The sequence below is a fragment of the Trematomus bernacchii genome, unplaced genomic scaffold, assembly GCF_902827165.1.
Source record: "Trematomus bernacchii unplaced genomic scaffold, fTreBer1.1, whole genome shotgun sequence".
NCBI lineage: Eukaryota > Metazoa > Chordata > Actinopteri > Perciformes > Nototheniidae > Trematomus > Trematomus bernacchii.
In genome coordinates, this window is record NW_022987876.1 from 169,625 (window position 1) to 188,276 (window position 18,652).

The 18,652-nt window shown below is 46.6% G+C and overlaps 1 long non-coding RNA gene across 1 annotated transcript; it reads right to left on the bottom strand.

The window, feature by feature from the left end:
* Positions 1-4,146: 4,146 nt before the first annotated feature.
* Positions 4,147-15,729, bottom strand: LOC117469629. The gene is made up of 3 exons (XR_004554605.1): positions 15,695-15,729; positions 4,975-5,034; positions 4,147-4,166 (listed from the first exon to the last, which is right to left on the bottom strand). It is a non-coding gene; the product is annotated as an uncharacterized LOC117469629 (long non-coding RNA).
* Between the last annotated feature and the right edge of the window lie 2,923 nt (positions 15,730-18,652).

Here is an 18,652-nt window from a genome sequence, read left to right on the forward strand (position 1 = left end):
TGCTCCTGAGTCAGCTGCAGGTATGGTCCCTGTGAAAGTAGAGGCTCTAAATGTTCATATCACCTGAACATGATCCCTCTTTAGGAGATCCTCAGAGATGTTCAACAGCATTGATCCCATTGGTCTAAAATAAGGCCTTAATTACGGTTAAAGGAGTTAAAGCTCACCTATTATGCTATATTTTAACAATATATTATAGGGCCATATCTATACATAACATGTCTCTGAAGTGTTTTGCTCAAAATACCAAACAGATCACCCATTCTAGCCTCATCCCCCTCTATTTCAGCCCTGTTACTAATGTGTTGATTCTGGCCCTTTAAATGTAACCGAGCTGCTGCTGGCCACGCCCCTTGGAGCTGCTGCTGGCCACGCCCCTTTGGAGCTGCTGCTGGCCACGCCCCTTTGGAGCATGCAAGCAGTGAGCTCTCTGAAGAGAAGGCTGCTAAACGCTGCCGTGATTAAACGTAATATCATGTTCCAAACCACATCAAGCATGATTTCTGAAACAGTATGGAGCTCAAACTCTTTTTCTCTCTCGGGTTATACCACTAGGTGAGTTCCTTTTATATTCTGCTTCTTTACACATACGTTCAAACCCCACTGCAGTCAGCATGTCGTTGTGTCCCTGGGCAAGAAACTTCACCCAAATTGCTCCTGTGGGGATTGCCCACAGTATTGAGTATGTAAGTCGCTTTGGATAAAAGTGTCTAACAAGTGAGATGTAATGTAATGTAATGTGTGCAAATGTTTACGGAAACATGTACTGTTATGTGAACGGAAGCGTTATGTGTATCATATATATTGTGGTGGAAACTTCTGAAGCAATTGGAAACAGGACTCAGAGAGGCACTAGGAGAGCTGGAGCTTTGATGGCAAACACTGATGGTTTATTTGGAGTTACGGCCAGAGAATTGACAAGACAGGTGGTGTGTCACGAGTTGACCCAGCGGTTGCCAAACCAATTCTGAAGAACTCTTTCTGTAGCTCGAGGTTTTAACTAGTTCGGAGTGTAATAATCAACATTCTTCATCAGTGAGACTAAACAATTATGGACCCTGAATCTAACTAGAGCTCTCGTCCATAGAAAAGAATGTGCGTCAGGGAACCTACGTCCCTGAACAGTAAACTACCTCATGGCGGCTTGTGTTCTGTCATAGACTGGCAACAACAATGCGCCCAGGCTGCCGCTCCTCGAGAGAGATAGCAGCAATACCCAAGGCCGTAGACCTATGCCGTGGGAAAGGAGACAGTGAGAAGAGAAAATGATGAACTGTGTCGAAGGTTGAATAACTAAGCAAATTATAACATATATCATATACAAAATGCAATGTTTGTTTAACAGTGTTTTCCAGGGAAAAAGTCAGAATTTTTAGGAAAAAGTCAGAATATGAAAGAGTGACGCACACAGCTGGGAGAGCAGGGGACACTAAAAAGTGACGCACACAGCTGGGAGACATGGGGACACTAAAAAGTGACGCACACAGCTGGGAGACCAGGGGACACTAAAAAGTGACGCACACAGCTGGGACTGGAGTGCTTGGTGACGTTCAGGATTATAAAGCTGGATTGGTTGGTTATTTAGCTGAACTTTCTGCTAATAGCGCAAAGTCGCCTTCAAAATAAAAGCATGTTTATATAAAACAGGAAGTTACGTTAAGACATGTATACAATCGCAATGAAAGTAACAAAAACAATGCCATGTCCTTTTCAGGTTCAAAGAACACACATTGGGTTATTTACATAAACTATTCATATTGCAAATATATGTTTTAACCAGGAAGGGAAGACGGACATGGACATGACCCATGTGATCTGCAATATCGCAATATATCGTACCGCAATACTTAGCATATCGTAGAATCGCAATACTATCGTATCGTGGCTTAAGTATCGCAATAGTATCATATCGTGGGCAGTGGCGGCTCCAGAGTATTTGTGTTGGGTAATCTATGGTAGGGCTAACCCATACAGTGGTGGGGCTCAAGTCAGTATTTGCAATGTAATTACATACACGCTATATCGCCCCCCTTGACAGTGAAACGCCACGCGTGAGGTTTAGATTATTTCCCTGTCTCAATCCAAATTGAACTGTATGAAATAAAAAGGCACATTTGTCTTGTAGTAAATAAAAAGGGCGACCTGGAGCCAATCCTGCAATTTCCCCACAGGTGAAAGAGTTGACATGCTGAAAACCCAACCCCTGCAGGGGGGTCTGGGGGGATTCTCCCCCAGGAGATTTTTTGAAATACTAACATAAAATACACATTCTGGTATTCTCTTGAAAAGAAAAATAAATAAATCTATTACTACATATTTAAAAAAATGAATGCCATTTTTGTTTTTTGTTACTTTGTTCTGAAAGCTGAACCTGCTGCTCCTCAGAGAGAAAGGGGAAGAGGCTGTGTGAATTACATTGTGGATAAGGGTGGATAGCCCCCATTGTTCTGTGTGTCAAAATGAAAGACAGCCCACACACCTATCAATCATCAAACCGTGGGGTCTTATTTCACGTAATGTTGTATCGATGTATATAGAGATGTACTACCGCTAAAGTATTCTCCGTCGGGACTTCCTGCAACAACACCACGCCGTTATCGTGATTCTGATTGGCCAGAAGACATTATCAAAGATGCTTTATTGAGAAGAAGATCACTACGTGACAAAAGTTTTCAAAACCGTTTCTAGTCTTCGGTATTTCCAGACAAGTGGCTACTGAAATCAATCTTACTAACTGCTGTCTGTGCAATTTACTCCGCGCGAGTTGACGGACTTTATTTTGCTTACTTTAACATCATTTTTCATGGTGGGGCTAACCCCTAGATTCCACCGGGTCCGTCTGCGGCGCGTTACGGGCGCGTTACGGCTGCGCCGCGGTGCTCACGGCGATCGCGGCCACTCTAGTCAATGGGTGCTATTCCACCACACGCGGCGCGTTACGGCTCAGAAGCGTCCCAGAAGCGGCTCGGCGCAGGGCTCCTCTAAAATTAGGATCGAATCCTATTTTTGTCGCGGCGCAGCCGTAACGTAAGGTCGGGCAGGCAGGAAGTGGAACTTTCAGAGCATATATAGCATATATATATAGATATATACACACACACAAACTAATTTTGCAGACCCTATCCCTCCGTAGTCTTTCAAGTAGGAGGAGAAATGCCAGCGTTCTCCTCCGGTTTACAGGCACTGTGTAAATTATATATATAGAATAATTATGATGATGAATGCATTTTTTTACCACTAAAATACAGCAACACATCTTTGATTCATGTCGTTTATAACTGGAATATTACAGTTATTATTAACTTTGTCTCTACAAAGTAGCCTGTCCAGGAAATATGCCCAAATAAACAAAAACTGCGAGCCGGCAGGCAAGACGCTCCGCTTCTGAAATGCTTCTGAAACGCGCCTGGTAGGGCATGACGCCGGAGGAGGCCGGACCAAAACCGCAATGCGGCGCAGACGGGCCCGGTGGAATCTAGGGGTAAGGTGGGGCTAAGCCATTTCTTGGTATGGCTGTAGCCTACCCGAGCCATACCCTGGCGCCGCCACTGATCATGGGGAGCCTGGTGATTCCCACCCCTACTAAGTACAGTACTTGAGTCCATGAGTAAACCACCATGGGGTTTTCCTGTTGTACCTCTTGAATGCAGCACTTTGGCAAACATAGTGGATCTGCCCATTGATTGTTAAATACTCCAACAATGAATGGCTTCCTTGTTTGACACTTCAGCCATCCTGGCTGAAGTGTCAAACAAGGAAGCCATTCATTCTTGATAATCAGGCTGGGTGTTTTTCCCTTGTTGTGCTGACAGAAAAACAAACCAGTCCGAGCACATTTTCTACCTGTGGGCTCAGGGTGAGTTTCCGGGTGGAGTCATTCCTGACGGGGGTTTCACCACTGCCACCGGAAACCTCTGAACAAACACGAGATTAAAAAAAAAAACTTTAGAAATCTTCCTGGTCCATTTGGTTGAAAATGATCAAATAATAATAATAATATATGATAAATAATGTGTGTGTGTGTGTGTGTGTGTGTGTGTGTGTGTGTGTGTGTGTGTGTGTGTGTGTGTGTGTGTGTGTGTGTGTGTGTGTGTGTGTGTGTGTGTGTACCAGCTGCAGGTTTCTTCTTCTTGGTCACTGCTCCTGAGTTTGTTTGCTCGTCGCCGCTAAACAAATACATTTTAAAAAGTTCAACGCACCGAAAATGATAAATATAATAATAACACATGATAAATAATGTATTTACTATGCGTGTGTGTCAGAGTTCCCGTTAGCCGTAATTACCGGACTTTGACCGGTAAAATATGCTGAAGACCGGCAAATCTAAATCTCTCCGGTCAAAATGTCCGGTCAAAATAATTTCCCCTTAGTTAGCACAATATCGCATCAGTTGCGCCACTTATGTGAAAGACAAGAATAGTATGTGACAGACAAGAATAGTCAATTCTAATGTCTAACACTTAATGTGGAAAAAGAGATGTCCTGTATGGGTTGATTGTGCGTTGATCTGTTGGTAATGCCTCGGGGTTCCGGTGGGCATGTAAACAAATGCATAATGCTGCGCTATACTTTGTGGCCTCACCCGGTTGCATAGCGACGCTTATTGTTTAGGTGTCTTTTAATAAGCAGGTAGTCATATCATTAGCTAGAACTAGCTAGATCTGATCGATCTACTATAATTAGTTTGTTTAATATCGAATCATATCAATTTGTTTTAAAGCTCAATAAATAACAAAGAAGACCTTTGACCGGCACTTTTCTAATTTTGTCCGGAAGATTTCAACTTTAACGGACATTTTGACTGGCAAAAAAATATTCTAACGGGAACTCTGGTGTGTGTGTGTGTGTGTGTGTGTGTGTGTGTGTGTGTGTGTGTGTGTGTGTGTGTGTGTGTGTGTGTGTGTGTGTGTGTGTGTGTGTGTGTGTGTGTGTGTGTGTGTGTGTGTGTGTGTGTGTGTGTGTGTGTGTGTTTACCAGCTGCAGGTTTCTTCTTCTTGGTCGCTGCTCCTGAGTCAGTTTGTTTGCTCGTCGCGGCTAAACAAATACATTTAAAAAAGTTCAACGCACCGAAAATGAAAAAATATAATATACATCTCTGAGGAACTGCACACGGCTAAAGCAGCCTCCCTCTCCTCTGTCATCATCCTTCTGGACCTGTCTGCTGCATTCGACACGGTGAATCATCAGATCCTCCTTCGCACTCTCCAAGAACTTGGAGTTTCAGGCTCTGCACTTTCCCTCCTCACCTCATACCTCAAAGACTGCACCTACAGGGTAACTTGGAGAGGGTCAGAGTCCGACCCTTGTCAATTAACTACAGGGGTCCCTCAGGGCTCTGTTCTTGGTCCCCTCCTCTTCTCCTTGAACACAAACTTGCTCGGATCAGTCATTAGCCCGCATGGTTTTTCATACCACTGCTACGCTGACGACACCCAATTCATTCTGTCCTTTCCCCGCTCAGAGACCCAGGTCGTCGCACGCATCTCTGCTTGTCTAGCTGACATCTCTCAGTGGATGTCTGCTCACCACCTCAAGCTCAACCTTGACAAGACTGAACTGTTTTTCTTCCGGCAAAAGATTGTCCCACTCTTGACCTAACAATCAACATCGGCCCCTCTGTTGTTTCCCCGACTCAGACTGCAAGGAATCTGGGTGTGACCCTAGATAGCAACCTGTCCTTCACTGCAAACATCGCTGCTACAACCCGCTGCTGCAGATACACTCTTAACAACATCAGAAGGATACGTCCTTCCTGACCCCGAAAATGACGCAACTTCTGGTCCAGGCTCTCGTCATCTCACGCCTAGACTACTGCAACTCCCTCCTGGCTGGTCTACCTGCATGTGCCATCCGACCTCTGCAGCTCATCCAGAATGCAGCGGCTCGTCTGGTCTTCAACCTTCCTAAATGTTCCCACACCACGCCGCTCCTCCGCTCCCTTCACTGGCTTCCAGTAACTGCTAGAATCCACTTCAAGACACTGGTACTTGCGTACCATGCTGTGAATGGATCTGGCCCTTCCTACATCCAGGACATGGTTACACTGTACACCCCAGCACGTGCACTCCGCTCTGCATCAGCCAAACGGCTCGCTGCACCCGCACTGCGAGGGGGACCCAAGTTCCCATCAGCAAAAACACCTGGGTTTGATATCCTGGCTCCAAACTGGTGGAATAAGCTCCCCATTGACATCAGGACAGCAGAAAGCTTACACATCTTCTGGCGCAGACTGAAAACTCATCTCTTTCGACTCCACTTCGAGCGATAGAATTACTAACAAAGAATTGCTAACAAAGCACTTCTATACTAATAAAGGACTGGCTTATCTAAAGCCAGTTGAGTAGCACTTGAAATGTTTTGGCTCTATGAAACCTGATGTACTTATATGATTACATGATGTTTTCTTCAAGTTTGTATCTTCTTGGTCGAATGCACTTATTGTAAGTCGCTTTGGATAAAAGCGTCAGCTAAATGCAATGTAATGTAACACATGATAAATAATGTATTTACTGTGTGTGTGTGTGTGTGTGTGTGTGTGTGTGTGTGTGTGTGTGTGTGTGTGTGTGTGTGTGTGTGTGTGTGTGTGTGTGTGTGTGTGTGTGTGTGTCACTGCTCCTGAGTCAGTTTGTTTGCTCATCGCTGCTAAACAAATACATTTTAAAAAGAGTCACTAAAGAGTGACGCACACAGCTGGGAGACCAGGGGACACTAAAGAGTGACGCACACAGCTGGGAGACCAGGGGACACTAAAGAGTGACGCACATAGCTGGGAGACCAGGGGACACTAAAGAGTGACGCACACAGCTAGGACTGAAGCGCTTGGTGACGTTCAGGATTATAAAGCTGAATTGGTTGGTTATTTAGCCGAACTTTCTGCTAATAGCACTGTTACGACCCGGCTCAAAAGGCCACAACAAAGAGGAGACACACCATATCAACTGTTACTAAAATATGTTTATTTAACCAAACAATTCAAATTAGCCAAATCAAATGAAGTGCAACAATAAGTAAAGCATGAGGTGTGGACGTCAGTGGTATCAGTAGTGTAAATGCAGGGTGAGGGTTGCATGGACGTGTATGTATGAGGGTGTTGAGGTGCACAAAGTAAAGCAACTAAAGTAACAACAGCATATACTCAACAAAACCGGAGGCCTGTAGGGAAAATCAGAGAGAGCACAGAGAGGAGCAGAGAGGCTTTAAATAGGGCACCAGACCCAGATGCCCTGAGTTACTGCAATCAGTGCAATCAATGCAGCACAGACAGGACAGCCACACCCTCTCCACTGATGGACCCACAGGCATCACAGCGCAAAGTCGCCTTCAAAATAAAATCATGTTTATATAAAACAGGAAGTTACGTTAAGACATGTATACAATCGCAATGAAAGTAACAAAAACAATGCCATCTCCTTTTCAGGTTCAAAGAACACACATTGGGTTATTTACATAAACTATTCATATTGCAAATACATGTTTTAATGACCCATGTGATCTGCAATATCGCAATATATCGTATCGCAATACTTAGCATATCGTAGAATCGCAATACTATCGTATCGTGGCTTAAGTATCGCGATAGTATCATATCGTGGGGAGCCTGGTGATTCCCACCCCTACTAAGTACAGTACTTGAGTCCTTGAGTAAACCACCTTGGTGATTTTGGTGAACTGAGTTGAGTTGAGATACACTTTCCTAAAGTACTCATTGGGCTTCATGTTGTTAAGAAGAAGGACGTCTCTGACTGAAAGGTCTTTGCTCTGCTTGGAGACCAGGGGACACTAAAAAGTGACGCACACAGCTGGGAGACCAGGGGACACTAAAGAGTGACGCACACAGCTGGGACCAGAGCTTGGTGACGTTCAGGATTATAAAGCTGGATTGGTTGCTGATTGGCTAATGGTAACACAACTCAAAGAAACATAGTGACATCAAAAAATGACCAAAATCTGGTCAGCTGATTTTCAGACAGGTTTTTATATAAATGGATCAGGACAAAAAGAGAGCTACACAAAGACTCAAAACAACAAATACATTTAAGCTACATCCATATGAGCATTACTTTAGAATATGTCTGAGGAAACAGTCAGAAGTTTGCGATTTTGAGAAAATTGTGAGAATTTTGAGGAAAAAGTGAGAATTTTGTGATATTGAGGAAAAAGTCAGAATGTTGAGAAAAAGTCCGGATCTTGAGATTTATATAAAAAAGTCAGAATTTTTGATTTTGAGAAAAAGTCAGCATTTTGAGATTTATAGGATTTTGAGATTTTGAGGCAAAAGTCAGGATATTGAGGAAAAATACAGAATTTTGAGGAAAAAACTGAATTGTGAGATTTATTGGAAAAAGTTAGGATTTATAGGAAAAAGTCAGGATTTTGAGGAAAAAGTCAGGATTTTGAGATTTTTAGGAAAAAGTCAGGATTTTGAGGAAAAAGTCAGGATTTTGAGTTTTTGAGGAAAAAGTCAGGATTTTGAGGAAAAAGTCAGATTTTGAGGAAAAAGTCAGAATTTTAAGGAAAAAGACAGATTTTTGAGGAAAAATCCAGAGTGTTGACTTCCATGTTTGTTGATAACTGTGACATGGCTCCTCCGTAGTGGCGAAGCAAAGATCAAAGATCGTCTCTGCTGAGCGCTGACAGGATGAGAGGATATTATATGAATGAATTTTTTTTTTACCGAAGACGCTACAATAGATGCATCGCGAGTTCAACTGTAACCGATGTGCACTCCTTCACCCGGGGCACTCACATTTTGAACGTTTATGCCGGTGCACCGATGCGAATCAGTGAATCTTAACATCCCTAGTGTGCATGTTTCCTGATCAATTTGTTGATATTTTTTAATAAAGTCAAGTAGAAATAAAGCTTTTTTCATGATATTTTTGGATCTCTTTGGATTTATTGTTTCCAGTTCCAGCGAGGAGAATCTCAAAACTGAGATAGGAAAAAAAGGGTCATAATTCCCTTTTTAATATCTATTTTAAACTGCTGTGAGAACATCCATAGTTGTATCCACCAATTGCAAATAAAAGGACCAATTTATTGAAGCACAGGATTAACAGAATCTCTTTATTAGTAAAACATGAGATTGGAGAGTATTGAAACCTCTCAACATGACTCAAAGCAAACAGCGATTCCGAAAATAAACAACGTGTCAGATCGTTCTCATTTCCAGGATCCTCTTTCCTTGCATGTTCGCCGTCACAGTGAGAGGCAGCATGTGGGGAAAGCCTTTGTTGAATTCCTCCACGGTTTTGAAGCCCATTCCCTCAGAAAGGACTTCAAACTGCACCTGCTGGTGAGCGCTTGTATTGTCGGTGCGGAGTAATCTGATTACTTTAAATCGTCCTGATCTGCAAAGGAGCAGCACTCTGATCCTGGACAAACACACAAATCACAATTATTCTTTTAATTTTTTGTATTTAGTTTAGTTTAGTCCTGTTAGTCTGTACAACACTCTCTTACATTTTGGCTCCATGGCCTGTTTTGGTAATCAGAATCAGAATACCTTTATTCGTCCCACAGAGGGGAAATGTACATAGTTACAGCAGAAAAGAGACAAAGACAGCTTAATGTTACCTAGAAGCATGCATACAAAGTATTAAAGTAAAACAAAAAGTTATAATAAAAAGTTACACAATTTACAAAATACACATCTGTAACAGTTCTGAGGATTTAGCAGCCAGGTATATATTAGACACTTATTAACGGCATATGTGCAATATATATATATATATATATATATATATTGCACATAGTTGGTTGGTATTTATAGTAGTTATAATTGTGGTTTAAATATTGTACGCCTTCAAGTGAAGATCTTCTATGTATGGATTGTCAATTGATGAACAATAGTAGAGACTAAGCTGAACACTAGTAGCTTGGAACTGTTCAATCTAACCTATCAATGTACCAAATTTATTTTCTATGTGTCTTCAATAAAAATATTACAAATGAAAATAAAAGACACAAATCACAGTCATACCAACAACCTCTCAGATAAGAAAGAACTTTATTTATCCCGAAGGAAATTGTTGTGCCAGAGTTACAAAGATAAAATAAACAGCAGCATAATAATAAAACGGGGGGTTACGTATTGTAACCCTAGTTATATAAACACAGGCGGAGCCCTCTACTGGACTCTATGGGTACTACTCTCTATCATGCTGTGCGTGCTTTCACCTACTGAATCTACGTAAACGTAGCCGGCCAATCGGGGCGAGCCTACCTGAATGCGCGCGCAGGCCCACAGTATATAAGGCGGCTACAGCCGCCGCCCCACTATCCTATACACTCTTCAGCGAGCGGACTAGGAAAGACAGGGCCTCCAGGTAGAGGGCTCCGCCTGTGTTTATATAACTAGGGTTACAATACGTAACCCCCCGTTATATCTCTCACAGGCTCCGCCCTCTACTGGACTCTATGGGTACAGTGGGCGGAGCCCCGATGTATAAACGCCCTGTCGTCCAACAACATCGACCCACCACACCGTCCCTGACCGGCTTTTGGCTAATATCCACTGCATCCCCACTTCCTCCCATCCGGTTGTAACCGTGGAGAAGTCGGGGCTGCAACTTGGATAAGGCACACTCACACACGCTTACCTCGTGTAGAGTGTGCATGGAAAAAATTGTGCGGAGACTCCGTCTGGAGCCTACCGCGCACCATGTTCCCCAGGTCCCTCAGGAGCATGGGAAAACATAAGTGCACCACATCCCCCACACTCACACACGCTCCGTGTAGAGTGGGCATGGACAATAGTGAGGAAGGCTCTCCCCGCCTGCCGGCAGGCGGGGAGAGTCCTCCAGCCCTGTATGGGGCTGATTGTACACCATGTCTCCCGAGTCCCTCAGGAGCATGGGAAAACACAAGTGCTTTATGTCCAGGGGGGGGGGGGGTCAGATACCTGCTGACCCACAGCCACCCCCCTCTCACCAGTCATGCGTTGCCCCGGCAAGCACAGATGACGAGAAGGAGCCAGACATGTCCAGGAGATAACATTTTATGAAGGGGCCTGGCGTAGACCAAGACGCCGCCGTGCATATATCTTCTACACTCACGCCGCTGAATAAGGCTGTTGACACAGCCACAGCCCGTGTAGAATGTGCACGGACCCCAGTGGGGAGGGCTCTCCCCGCCCGTCCATAGGCATGTGTAATGCACCTGCATAGCCATCCTGCTAGGCGCTTCTTTGAGAGGGCTTTTCCAGCCACACCATCCCTAAAGCACACAAACAGTTGTTCAGTGCGCCTAATGGCAGCCGTGCGCTCTACATAGCATGCTAGCGCACGCACTGGGCAGAGGAGGTGCAATTTAGCCTCCCTGGCCCCAATATGGGGTGGAAGATTAAAGCCACCTAACTGAATAGCCCTTGATCTGAATGAACTTCTGATACTTTTAGGAGTAAAGGAGAGGTTCGGCCTGAGTGTCGCCCCGCTACGGTCACCCCGGATCAAAAGACAACTTGGGTGTACCGACAGAGCGGTCAGCTCGGACACTCTTTTAGCCGAAGTCAAGGCAATTAGCAACGCTGTCTTCCATGACAGTGCTTCCAGGGAGGAAAGCTCCAGAGGCTCAAATGGTTCTGTGACCAGAGCCTCGAGCACCAACGGCAGGTCCCACTGTGGGGCGGAGGCGTGCACTACCGGGCGCTGCCTCCTGACCCCCTGCAAAAACCGCGTCATAAGCGGCTGACTGAAGGCTGACCTGCCTCCAAATCCCTCATGGCAGGACGAAATGGCTGCTGCATACACCTTACTTGTGGAATGAGCCAGCCCCCTGTCCACCAGTATCTGTAAGTAGGTAAGAATAGAGCCCAGCGTGCACGACAGAGGCTCTAGACTCCTTCCTTCACACCATCGCCGGAATCCCGCCCACTTTGGCCTGTAACAAGCTGTGGTGGATTCTGCTCTTGCTGCTTGGATAGTCTGAATAACGTTATCCGACAGCCCCACCTGTCTCAGCCTGTCCCTCTCAGGAGCCAAGCCTGGAGAGGTTGGCCCAGAGTGGGTAACGCCCCTATTGCACCTGCTTCCTGAGACAGCGCTCCCCAGACCTGAGGAATCGCCCAGGGCTGGCCCACCATCATCTGTGTTACCCCCGCGTTACCACGGCGCCAGGCGGCGATCTGGGGCCACCAGGATGATTGACAGCTGTTCCCGCCTCACCCTCTCCAGGAGGGGGGGGATAAGGTGCAGCGGTGGAAAGGCGTAAAGCAGCTTTCTTGGCCATGGCTCGTGTGCAAATGTGTCGACCCCCAAGGGCGGGTTGTCCCACCGAGCCAGGGAGAACCACAGGGCACAGTGGCTGTTGCGCCGATTGGCGAACAGGTCCACCTCTGCTCTACCGAACTGAGTCCAGACCTGCTTCACCACCACCGGGTGAAGCCTCCACTCGTCTGGCAGGGGTCCGCCTCTTGACATGAGGTCGGCCCCCCTGTTCTCCCGTCCCGGGATGTGAAGAGCCCTTAGAGACAACACAATCTGTGAAACCCACAGCCACAGGTTCTCTGCTGCGGTCAACCAGGCTATTGAGCGGACTCCGCCCTGCCTGTTGATGTACGCCACTGTGGTGCAGTTGTCGCTCCTTACTAGCACATGTTTGCCCTGTATTAAGGGTTTGCAGTGCTGTAGGACCAACATCACTGCTTGCAGCTCCAGGAGGTTGCTGTGCCGCCAGAGGCCAGCAACCACCCACAGCCCTTTCTAGACACGTCCCCCCCCCATCCTGTCACTTTCTTTTTCTTTGAAGCGTCTGTGAAGACTGTGATATAGGAGGTTACCTGCCCCAGTGGAGCTCCCCTCCGCAGATTCTCTGGGGACCCCCAGAATCGGAGGTTGCTCTCTACTGAGGGGGGGGGATGGCCACCAGACGTCGTTTGTGTCTTAAGATCTAAACGAAGGCCGGTAAACCACATCTGCATGCGACGTGCATGCAGCAGTCCGAGTGGCACTACGGAGTGAGCAGCCGTCATGAGACCCAAAGTCTGCATGATGATCAAAGCTGTCACCGTCGCCCCCTGACGCAGCCTGCAGACTGCCCGCAGCAGGGATGCCTGTCTGCTTTCTGTCAGGGTGACACGTAGTCTGCCTGCATCGAGCATCACCCCCAGATATTCTACCTGCTGGTGAGGTATGGGGGAGCTCTTCTTCCAATTGACCGCAACTTCTTTTTCAACCCAACTTGGTTAGGTGTAGGATCAATTGGGCTGTGTGCAGTATTGCCCATTCCCTGGACCTGGCCATAACTATGAGGTCGTCCCTCATGCCATGGTCCCGCAGCAGTTGCAGCGTCGTGGCTGAACGTGCGTGGGGATAGGGAGTAGCCGAACGGCAGTCTGTTGTACTCATAGGCTACCCCCTGGAAGGCAAAACGCGAATACTTTCTGTGCTCTTGGAGCAATTTCGCCATGAAAGTAAGCGTTATTCAGGTCGATGGTTGTGAACCAATCGCCTGGCTGCACCAGTCTCAGTAACTGTTTCATAGTTAACATATGGAACTTCTTGCATGCAATGTGCTGGTTCAGGCATTGAAGATCCAGAATGGGCCTGAATTCTCCTGTCTTCTTGGGAACCAGGAAGTACAGGGAATAATGCCCCTTCTCTCTGACTTGAGAGTGCACATGCTGAGAGGAAACCTCCTCCTGGGATGACAGATGTGCCTCTCTCCTGCCTCTGAACGGAGGAGGGATGCTGCAAAACTGGAGTGAATAACCCAGTCTCAGTGTCCTGTCCATGCGCTCTGTTAATACACCACTGATTTTCCATTCCCCATAACATTGTGTTAGGGGATGTGCAATCAGCTGCGGCGCCGCAGCTATGAAGCTGTGGTACTCTCTGGTGGCCCACTCCGCCGTCAAACCCTCCATAAAAGGAAGTTTGACCCATGGGGGGCTGACACAGAAAGGGCCGTTTTTCTATAATGTAGTTTCCACTCAGAGAAAAAAACGGCCGATTTTGAACTGAGGTCCCTGAACGCACCACGGCATGCTCCCGTGAGAGCGCGCACTCCACCATAATGCTGTTTTCCCTTAGAGAGAAATAAGCATTAATCGGAGCTTCTTCTGTCCATGAATGCACCGCGGCCCGCTCTCGGGGGGGGGGGGGCGCGCGTCGTCATAATGCCGTCTCTTGAAACGGACATTAAATGCAATCGTTTTTACTGAATGCATTTTACACACACATAACACTTTAGAACTAGAGTTACACTACGTAACGCACTGTTCTTCTGCGGAGGTCCCTGAACGCACCGCGGCCACTCTCACGGGGGCCGCGCCTCATAATGGGTGTCCAATTAACATCGTATGAAAACGGCCTTGCCGATCTCAACGAGACATTATGGGAAAATGTGGAATTGTGGAGAGATATGACTCTTACTCTGGGATAAATGCAATCGTTTTTACTAAATGCATTTTTCACACACACATCACTCTTAAACTAGGGTTACTATATACGTAACCCACCGTTCTTGCAACAGGGCCTCTTTTCGACTTTGGAGCCACAGCTAAGAAGCTGTAATATTCTCTGGTGGCCTACTCCGCTGCCAAACCTTCCATAAAAGGGAGTTTTGGCATGGGGGCTGACACAGAAAAAGGGGCCGATTTTCTACTGAGGTTCTTGAACGCACCGCGGCAGCTCCCGTGGGGCCGCGGCTCTGTCAACTGCCATCTCTTTGAAACGGACATTATGGTGAAAAAATGGAAATGTGGAGAGAGATGACTCTTACTCTGGGATAAATGCAATCGTTTTCACTGAATGCATTTCTCACACACACATCAATCTCTTGAACCCGCACAGTGCTTTGACAGCACTACGGTTTATTCCACTCACGTGCACGCGCCCACCTGCTGGCTCCTATACTGGAGTTTACAGAGGGGGCGGGGAGTGTGGGACAGTGTTCTTTCCGATCCAAAGAGCGCTTCCGTAAACACGGGGGCTCCCAGGAGATCAACACGGTCCTTTTTGAAAAGTGCCATGCGGCGTGATCCCTCACCGGGATACCACACGGCAGACAACGGCGGCGGCCCCAATCAAGCTACAAATAATCGCTCTGATCTGGCGAGGTGGGGGCATCTCCAGCAATGAGCGAGATGCCCAACACACCCGTGTTTATCTGCAGTCGCCCTATCCCGCGGTAGCGTGGCAGAGCTCTCTCCCTGCCCAGCCTGCTGCCCGCTGGGAGCAGCTGCGCTCCGCCGCCATGGTCATCACCTAGGGCGGTGGACCTCCATGGACCGAACCCGGAAGTGCCCGACAACGGCAAACGGAGCCATTCGCCCCGCTGGAATGGCGAACGTGAATGGCGAACGTGAATGGCACCGCCTCGGCCATATCCTGGTCCCCCAAACACTCTAACAGAGGTGGTGGAGATCGGTGCCCGCGATCAAACCAAGGCAGGTGGGGCATGGCCGAGATTCCAGTAATGGTGAGTCCATTTTTCGTTTCTTCTAATCTTCGTACGTTTATTTAACTCTTCGGTTGTCAGCTCGTCTGAAGAGAAAAAGGATAGTGGGGCGGCGGCTGTAGCCGCCTTATATACTGTGGGCCTGCGCGCGCATTCAGGTAGGCTCGCCCCGATTGGCCGGCTACGTTTACGTAGATTCAGTAGGTGAAAGCACGCACAGCATGATAGAGAGTAGTACCCATAGAGTCCAGTAGAGGGCGGAGCCTGTGAGAGATATAAGTGTGTGTGTGTGTACCAGCTGCAGGTTTCTTCTTCTCAGTCACTGCTCCTGAGTCAGCTGCAGGTTTGGTCCCTGTGAAAGTAGAAGCTCTAAATATTCATATCACCTGAACATGATCCCTCTTTAGGAGATCCTCAGTGATGTTCAAAAGCATTGATCCGATTGGTCTAAAAATAAGGCCTTAATTACGGTTAAAGGAGTTAAAGATCACCTATTATGCTATATTTGAACAATATATTATACATAACTATACAAAACATGTCTCTCAAGTGTTATGCTCAAAATACCAAACAGATAATTGTAGCCTCATCCTCCTCTGTTTCAGCCCTGTTACTAAAGTGCTGATTCTGGCCCTTTAAATGTAACCCGCCCGCGGGGACAAACACAACAATATTCACGAAGCTGTGTCTCAGGCATGGGCGTCGCAGACAAGTCCCCCCCACCTTTTAAAATGATTAGTTTAGACCCCCCCCACTTTTACTATGCGGAACGTCCGTGAATCGGTCTATCCACTCGCCGCTCTTTGTAGAGCGCTGTGTCAGTGCTTCATTATCAAATCCATTCCACTTGCTTATTGAGAGAATGCCCAAATCAATGAAACTCCGTACCATGTTTTCACTGCTACTTTGTACCAAGGCAGATTCTCAGAGCCGTGCACAGGAGCCGTACACATGCTGCGTGTTTTGTGTAGCTGTGTCTTTAGTTGTAAAATGATGCGCGCCAGTTTCCACGCTGCGAGGCTCCGGCGCTAACAGTTCACGAGCGTGCTCCACTAGCACCCGGATATAAGGCGCTGTTATTAAAGAGGTGGAGGGAGAGTCCTCTCCTGTCAGACTGATAACTACAGCTCAGTGAGTTGAAGGACTCTCTGAGAGGTGGAGGGAGAGTCCTCTCCTGTCAGACTGAGAGGCTGATAACTACAGCTCAGTGAGGTAAAGGACTCTGATGCGGCTTTCACACCAGCGCTTTTCCCTTTCTAGCTCCTAGCGAGAGCTTTTCTGGTTCAGCTCCGGTTTCCCTTTTCAGCTCCCGCTCTGTTCACACTGCCCAGAGCTGCCGCTGCTGCGTCATGACGTCACAGTTTACGTCGCTGATTTTCTCCCACAACAACAACGGGCCGGGGACTGCGTCGGGTCGATGATCGTGTTGCTTTTAATCATACGAAGCCAGATTAAATTAAATAACGACTTCTCCAACCTTATACTTTTCTCCAGAGTGCCGTGGTTCATTGTTTATTAATGTGTTTCAGCGGCATTTACCGACCGCTGCAGTGCTGGCTGTTCTTCCACGGGAGTTTATTCTCCCGTTAGCTCACACGGCTCTAAAGTATTCACTGTCTGACTGTCACACAAGCAGCTGATACATATCCCCAGTTCCCCTTAAGTGAATGTGTGTCAGTCTGAATTGACGCTGTTTGGCATCACAACGCTGTTATGAAAGTTTCTCTGGTATAACATGGGTGATGTTAGCATAGCAACCGAAGCTAAACTGACTACTTGCTAAGCCGTTTTCTACAGGCACATTTTACCGGCGTATTTTTCATTATGATTCTACTTGTGATAGTCGGACAATGCAACCTGTACAGCCCATGTATCTCCACAATGATCAATAACAGCGAACGGATGGTCAAAGTAAGGTTTCCTGCACGCCTCGACGTAAGCGACGCCGCGTCATAGCTCCGAAGCTCTTGCCTCTGGACCGACTGGACTGAGAGGCTGATAACTACAGCTCAGTGAGGTAAAGGACTCTGAGAGGTGGAGGGAGAGTCCTCTCCTGACAGACTGAGAGGCTGGTAACTACAGCTCAGTGAGGTAAAGGACTCTGAGAGGTGGAGGGAGAGTCCTCTCCTGTCAGACTGAGAGGCTGATAACTACAGCTCAGTGAGGTAAAGGACTCTCTGAGGGTTTAGATCAGGGGTGTCAAACTCAATTTCATCGCGGGCCACATCAGCATTATGGTTGCCCTCAAAGGGCCGGTTGTAATTTTAACACTATATAAATATACATATATAAATATCAAAATAATGTTTTATACTGTATAACAATATTGCCTCTGCATTGGAGTATTATTGGTTTTGGCAATAACTACGTCTGAAAGCACATGGTTGTGCATTAATGTATTGTGCACGTAGACACAAAAATACTGTATGTGGGCTCAGACTAACATTTCACTCTCTTACTGTTACATAAATCCCATGAATTTATGAAATTTAGTTAGCCTCATCATATCTTATCAAAAAGAGATACAATGTTTGTGAAATCTATTTTTTGTGAATAATAAAGTATTTTTCTTTTGTATATCAAGCATTATTTAAGTAGGCTATATTTCATTTGAATTCAGCAATAATATTTGAATAGTCTGAAAGCCAAGACTTTGAGAACCCCCTGTCCCAGATCCTGCTGTGTTACTATCACCTGTCACTCACTATTTCAGTAAGCAGTGAGTGGGGGGGGGGGGCGGCGGCGGCGTGTTGAGGAGGAACAGAGTGAGAGGGGACAGGGATCGCGGAAGTTTTCCTCCTTCCTTTACAAACTTTACACAAGTATTTATAAGTATTTATCGTCTGAATATAGCAAAAAGACGTTCATACTCTGCAAGCCAAGACCTCATATATTGTAATCAACCAGAAACCGGAAATAACCGTAACGCGAGTTTTTCTAAAACATAATAAATCCATGTGTGTCTCTGAGCCGCAGCAACACCGACTGATTCTTAAAGAGCGGGTCATTCTGTCTGTTTGTTCTGGGACTGGAGTTGCTTGTCTCGGTTGCTGAAGCAGACTTTGCTCCGTGTTTGGTGTCTCTGTGCCGCTGTAAATTATGTTCCTTCAACTCTGTGTCACTCACAGTCACACACTGGTCACTCACCGCCTCAGAGTGCCGCTGCTGATAGGAAGTCGCTTCAGTGCGCACGTCACAAAACGAAATGCATTTTGGGACATGCAGTTTATGGGCAACGTGCTTAAACGGCATG